This window comes from Centroberyx gerrardi, chromosome 13 (genome assembly GCF_048128805.1).
Source record: "Centroberyx gerrardi isolate f3 chromosome 13, fCenGer3.hap1.cur.20231027, whole genome shotgun sequence".
Taxonomy (NCBI): Eukaryota; Metazoa; Chordata; class Actinopteri; order Beryciformes; family Berycidae; genus Centroberyx; species Centroberyx gerrardi.
Window position 1 is genome coordinate 19,260,557 of NC_136009.1, and position 7,512 is coordinate 19,268,068.

Consider the following 7,512-nt stretch of genomic DNA (forward strand, 5'->3'; position numbering starts at 1 on the left):
TGGATCTCAAGAAAAATGACAAAATCAGCATGTTATAGAGTTTCATGTGCCCACAGGCACACACATCCACCCCCAAAGACATTATTTCAAACATACCAATTCAAATATATAATTTGTAGGGATGGGACGATATATTGAAATTCAATAAATCGCAACACAAAAGTGGGGCAGAAAAATGTATTGCGATATTACATTTTATTCTGCTGTAGTAATCACAAATGAGATTGCTTTCCCATCACAATTTCACAAGCTCTCAATCAAAATCATATTATTTGCACTTTGTAATGAAGCTTTTAAATTGTTTACACTCTAGTAAGCCAATGGCATTACTAGAAATATTTCTGGCTCACAAATAAACATAATTCTGCACAACAAAGCATATCGTCCCATCCCTAATTAATTTGCCTCTGTATCACATTACATTACTTATATAACCTTAGGAATCATATGCAAACATGAAATTAGAAAAAAGAACATCAAGATACAAAAATGTCTGGTTAGCTCTTCCAGAGACTAATACAATTCCAGGCTACTTACTAAACAGCATAACATTATCATTTATTTGTCCTTCCTGTTGCATTGTATAATTCGCTATTATGAAAAATTCACCACAATGACTTGACTGAGTACAGGGAAATAGGCCTACTTCTATGGAATTATATATAATAGCAATAATAATTTGTATTGAGAGATATTATATTATATATATATTATATTGAGATTATTGAGATAATGGTTGTTAACATTCATGTGAAAACACAAATGATTCTTAACTGTGCAATCTCATGTTTTCAACACAAAGATAACTGTCAAGAGAAAAGTTACTGAGACAATCAACCTCAGATAATTGATATTTTATCAGAAAAACAGCATCCACTCTGTGGTGGTCGATTCAAAATCTGAGTCTGTATCTAATCTCAATGTCTCTGATGGGCTGCATAGATCCAAAGCCCCATCGTTTGATGTCAATATCAGGTATCTTCTCATCAGGATTCTTCAGCTCAAAGTCAAAGTAGATTAACATGAGGAAAACAAACTGCTTCAGCTCATTGGTGGCAAAGAAGCGCCCAGGGCACATGGAGACCCCAGCACCCCAGGGCATGTTGAAATACCTCAGCTTCTTCCCTGCTTTGTAAAAGTCTGTTTTCTTGGTCCCATCTGGATTAAGAAAGCGGTCATATTGGAATGAAAGCGGGTCAGGGTGGACTTCCGAACTTCTGAACAGCAGTGTAAGGAAAGACCGACATTCTGTCGCCCTTGCAAATACAGTACTCACAGCCATTAGCCGTCTTGAAGGTCATATCCTGAAGTACGGCCCTGGTGAGGATAGGTGCATGTCAGCATGTCATGGGTCAGGTTGATGAGAGGGCCACCACGCCGGACGTCCTGCCCAGTTTGCTTCAGGACCTCCTCTGCCTCCTCCTTGACAGCCCTCATAGCTTCTGGGTGCTTCATGAGGTAGAGGAGCAGCCAGAATGCAGAAGGCCCTGTGTTGCCCTGGGAGACCCACAGAAGCAAGAACATATACCTGTTTTGCATGAACTCCTTCATGCCATGCTCCTCTCTCACCTGTTGCATGTCCCACACCCAGCCAATGATGTTTGTGTGAGCCTCCTTAAAAAATGCTCCAAAAGATAGAGGGTCCATGAGGAATGTGAAGTAAAACCCTCCCAGCTGTACTGTGAATATATCCCCATGTTTTTGCCTCATCCTCTCTAGGAACTTTGCTGTGTCCCTGCAAAACTCCAAGACATGGCCCAGCCAGGGGATGAGTCCCTTATCCAAATATAATTTTGACTAGTCAAAACAGAATTGCAGATATCTCCAGCCATCATGTGTGTGTGACGAGCCAATTGAAGATATCTGTGACGTCATTACAGATATCTTAAAAGATATTTTGACTAGTCAAAACATAATTACAGATATCTTTAATTGTTATTCTTACTAGTCAGATTGTTATTGCACACACACACACACACACACACACACACACACACACACACACACACAGATATATGTGAGAGATATTGTAGCCTATGCTTATGCTTGAACTTGGACAAAACAAAAACACAGGGACAGTGGGCCAACCACAAAAAAGTCAATCCACAGTCATAATTTTTGCAAATGGCTGGTTAATGGTAAATTTAGAATAAACACTGATAGAATCAAACCTGTTTAAGGGAAGGTTTGTTATGATGTACTGCACATGCTGTACCAAAAGAACAAACCGTAATCACAAAATAGTTTAAAACAGAACTACTGCAATCCTTTGGATCTTTGAACTTTGATTCAAACACAACATACAGAAGACTTGTTTGATTTGGCTCAAATTGTTTATTCTCATTACTGTAAATGACCAAACATTTGACCATGAATATGTCAATGAAAAAATATAATTTCAAGAATTTAAAACCTCATTTAAATTGAAAAGATGATTTCACAGACTCACAGGTAACACCAGCAATGGGCCATCAAGGTAAGACCACAGCCAGATAAGCACTATGTAGCAGTCTGCTGCATAGACATGTATGTCCTGGAATAACAATGCAAGTCACTTACAGAAACATTTTACAAAAAGTGAACAAAATGGAAGTTAAGGAATGTGCATAGCACCTGCTGTCTTCTTTGCCCTGAAACTTATGTTGGTTTGTGACTGTCTACTGCTGTAGATTCTTTGTACAGACATAGCGGGAGAATGAGGTCAAGTAGACTCAGGTAGTCATACACTGATGACAGTGCCATTTCTGTGGCCTCCTCCTGATTTGTGCACAGCTGTAATGAAAGCGGTTCTTACATTTCACGCAGTCAATTATTTTTCCGAATTCCGGCTTTTTGCAAGTGCTGCACACCATCAGAGTTTTAAGGGTAGGGTCATTGCTACGTGTGAGCAGTTCATGCAACACATCAGAGAGAAAACACTGCTTAGCTTTTGGTAAAACCTCCTTCAGTAGTCTTTCATCTATTGGGACATGAGATACGACCATCTCTTGTTTTGTCCACAGCACAAAATCACAATATTTCACATCACATACATACATGTGGAGTTGTACCTGCGAGTAATACTGATGTGCATGCTTGAGTTGTAAGGACTTATCAAGGCAAAAATTCTTATCGTCACTGAATCCCTGAAGGCCCTCTCGATATTTGTATGGGCACTTTATTTCAATTACCCCTTTTCCACAGCAAGTACATGTAATCATTCCATTATCATCAGGACACACCACAAGACCACATGTGCTAACCATGACATATTGATGGGTCTTGGCCATTAGATTGGTGTAGCACTGTCTGGCAATGTCTTCGTTCTCTTTACCCCAAAGTACTGCTGGAGCCTGTAAGTCTCTGTCCCCGTATTGCATTATTTTCATCAAGCTTGTCATGTTCAGATTGTCTTTGGTGGTGCGTACACTGTGGAATGTAGTACTGGTTATCCTACCAGCCCTGTGTGAGTGCCAGTCCTGAGACTTAGATTGCTGTCTAGTGGTGGATTCAAGTCTGTCACACTGATCTATGATAAGTTTGCTTGCATTTTTCTTGAATTTCTTCTGGGGATGCATGTTTGAGGGTGGGATCATAAAATGATGTCAGCAGCTCCAGCAAGGCCAACAGTTCCTCAGAGTCAGAGCCAGAGGATGCTGTGTCTGTGTCACTGTTTTCAAAGCTCGTCAGGAGCAATTCCACAAAGTTCTTGAATGATGTCATCTGTGAGCTCTGGAAGAAGAAATATGATGAAATTATATATCAAACAAGGTATATAAGCTATTATTTTACACATGGGCAATTGGCTTTATAAAAACTTTTGATGAACATAGTCATTTTTTTTACTATAATTAGCTCAAAGTGGAGATATTGCTTCCTATTTGTATGTACTTATCTGAATTAACCTGTGCCTTACTAAATAACTTAAACATGTTCTATAACATCAAGTAGTAGTGAATTAAGGTAAGGTAAGGCCAATGGTCTTGTATTTAGTCTTGAAGAGATTTCCCCACTCATCCAAGAGACTTCCACTGTTCTAACTGAATGGTGAATATAGTATATTGCAGTAATGTACCCATCTTCAACAATAAATACAAGTTCAGTTGGCCTCAACTTACTACTACTAAATAAGTCTTACAAAGAGTTTAGAAAGTAGCCTGTGATGAGCCTGTGCTGGTACATGCCTGTGCTTTCTACACTGAACCTGTTGACTTTTAGTTGAACTGCCTTGAGTTGTCTTTCTGGCCTTTGGAAACTGATTTCATTCAGTTTTGCAGGCTTTGCCTCCGTCCTCGACTGTTTCCAAATACATTCTCCTGATGTGTAAGCCTCTCAGTTCTCCCCATCCTGACATACAGCTCTACCAACAGGTTGTTTGTGAGCATATTGCTTGACAGATATTTATTTATGCGCAGTGAAGTAATTCAGTAGCAGCACCGCTGCTGAAAATACGCTAGATTTTTTTTAATCAAATGTATTCCTGCCGAGACGCACCAAAGCTTTATGGTTGAAGTGACAATTAGCAATGTGTGGTCGTGGAAAAAGCGTCAATCCCCCGCACTGTAAGAAAAAATTACAGGGGCAACACTGGAGCTAACGTTTTGTATGTAGCTTGTGTGGCTAACATTAGCTACATCATAGATTGCTTAAATGTAAGGCCAAGTCCGCATCACTCTTGAAGTTTTTCAGTCCACTACCTCCACCTTTGAAATGATGCAGCAATTCACTCAGGTTTTGGAGTGGCCGTTATGTGGCGTGGTCTGCTTTTTCAGCTTGTTGCAGATCATTATTCCATGGTTGCACAAATGAAACTGAAAGAAGTTACGAACACAAGGATAGGTGTGGATCATTTCCACCAAAACAGTGAGTACAGACCAGACTCGTTAAGAAAGCTTGAAATCTCAGCACCCATTGAGGTACAAATCTCTCCAATGGTTTAGCAGTCCTGTCTACTAACTCTGTATTACAGTTTAATTTATCCATATCTGTTATATGGCAAAATTGTATGGGCCGCTACATACTCAACCTCTCTTTACAGAATTTTAATTTTACAGAAAAAATGTGTTGGATTAATTAATCACTCTAACCGCCATGAGCCTTCAGCCCCACTTTAAATTGAACATACTGTCCGTTTTTAATATCAACATCAATCTGACCCAATCAACATCAACATCAATATATGTAATTTGTTCTTTCTACAAATATCACCCTGAACTCCTTCCTAAACCTTCCAATCTATTCAGATCTATTCCGCCTTAATTCCCAAGTACACACATACAGCACTAGACACGCCAATAATATTCATCTCCCTTTCTTTTGTTCGTCCCATTGCCAGTTTTCAATTCGGTACAGAGGAGCACAGCTTTGGAATAAGTACACATCCAATTTAAAATCAGCAACATCTCTCCAAAACTTCAAATATAAGCTAAGGTCCACTCTAATCACATTAATGCAGATACACTCTCATTCACACACACACACACACACACACACACACACACACACACACACACACACACACACACACTCATCACACTTAATACTGATAAGACACTTCTAAAATCTCTAGTTTGCTTTGTTTAATTTATATTTTCACTTATACGATTTGTATTTGATTTGTATTATGTTCTATTATCTTTTTTTCTCTCTCTATTATCTTCTATTTTTATCAAGATTTATTTTATAACTTACTTGTTTTGTTACTAATGTTGTATTGTTTATTTAGGTGGGATACACCATAAACCCCTTGGGGTTTTTTAATCTCACCTGCACAGTTGGCTTTGATCTGCTGTTATTATTTTCTTCTGTTTCAGTGTGCAAACAAATAAAATAAAAATAAAATAAATACAGTGAAGTGACTGACGTTGATCAACAACACTTGCCAACCTCCACTGATATATTATGGTTATTTTGTGCAACGAGCCAGTCAAATATTATACTGACTATTGCGAAAATGATAAAGAAAATATTTAAGACATCTGGGAACCATATTTCGGACTTTTTAATGGCATTTAAGGCCTTAATTTTTTCAAAATTGACCCACGGATACCCTGAACGAAACACAGTCAGTTTCTTAAGGTGAGGGGCAAGAGAGGTTGGAACAAAAATGCCAATAAGGTTCCTCCCAGACCAGGGCAGTTCAATTTCAAAAATGTAATTTGCATATTCCTTAAGCAGCTCAGTATAGAATTATGAATGTCAAACAAGAGAACCTATACTTTATATTTGTATAGGTCATGACAGTCATTTTCTGGGAAATGTATTATGTCCTGTTTCTAAACCATTGTCACTTCTGGTAAATCTCGTGGCTGAAGTAATATTCTCTGAGTCATCAAACTGCTGACTGCTGCTGACCAGGTCTCATAAGCCCCTCTATGTTTGTTGGGTGGCAGAAACAATTTCTCCTCAATTAAACAGGTATATACTGTTCAAAAAGATAAAGAAAGAAAAGAAAAAACATGTGATTGTGTGTGTGTGTGTGTGTGTGTGTGTGTGTGTTTGTGCTTAGGATGTGTTTAGGATTGTTTTTCAGTCAGAGTGAATATTATACATTTGTAATGTCGCTGTTGGATGAGAACCTTATATCTCCAAAATGTCAGCTTTACAGGAACGAAAAAGCTGACATTTAAATTGACATTTAAATTAAAATGCATTTTTGATTTTATCCAATGGGGTTTTGAAAGGGTTTTCATAAGCCCAAGTTTTGAAGAATTTTCTCAACTCCTATACTACTTAATTAACTGTTGTGTTTGGTTGCATAGAGTAAGTTTTCAAGTTTCAAGTTTATTTCCATTTACATAAATATGCATTGGAATTCTTGATGTGAATGTGACAAAGAGCATGACCACAGTGGATGTATCTCTATGTGTAATTTCTCTACAAAGAGTCAAACAATAGCATCCATTTTTTTCTTTTTAATGGATCACAAGAAAAAATGATAAAATCATCATGTTATGGAGTTTCATGTGCCCACAGACACACACAACCACCTCCCCCCAAGACTCCCAAGACATTATGTCAAACATATTAATTCAAATATATAATTTGTAGGGATGGGACGATATATTGAAATTCAATATATATCGCAATACAAAAATGGGGAAGAAAAATTGATATAGTTTACTATTAGTTACATTTTATTCTGCTGTAGTAATCACAAATGAGATGGCTTGACCATCACAATTTCACAAGCTCTCAACTGAAATTATATTATTTAGACTTTGTAATGACGCTTTTAACACTCTAGTGTTACACTCTAGTAAGCCCATGGCATTGCTAGAAATATTTCTGGCTCACAAATAAACATAATTCTGCACAACAAAGCATATTGTCCCATCCCTAATTAATTTGCCTCTGTATCACATTATATTAGCTGCTTATATAACCTTAGGAATCATATGCAAACATAAGAATAGAAAAAAGAACATCAGGATACAAAAGCGTAAAAAAAATACAATGTTTACCTCTTCCAGACCACTCCCATAAACATTATTTCAAACATAGTATTTCAAATAATTTGCCTCAGTATCATAT

The 7,512-nt window shown here is 37.6% G+C and overlaps 1 pseudogene; it reads right to left on the reverse strand.

Moving 5' to 3' along the window:
- Positions 1 to 892: 892 nt before the first annotated feature.
- On the reverse strand, positions 893 to 1,455 carry LOC139932680 (7-alpha-hydroxycholest-4-en-3-one 12-alpha-hydroxylase-like; annotated as a pseudogene).
- Positions 1,456 to 7,512: the final 6,057 nt, after the last annotated feature.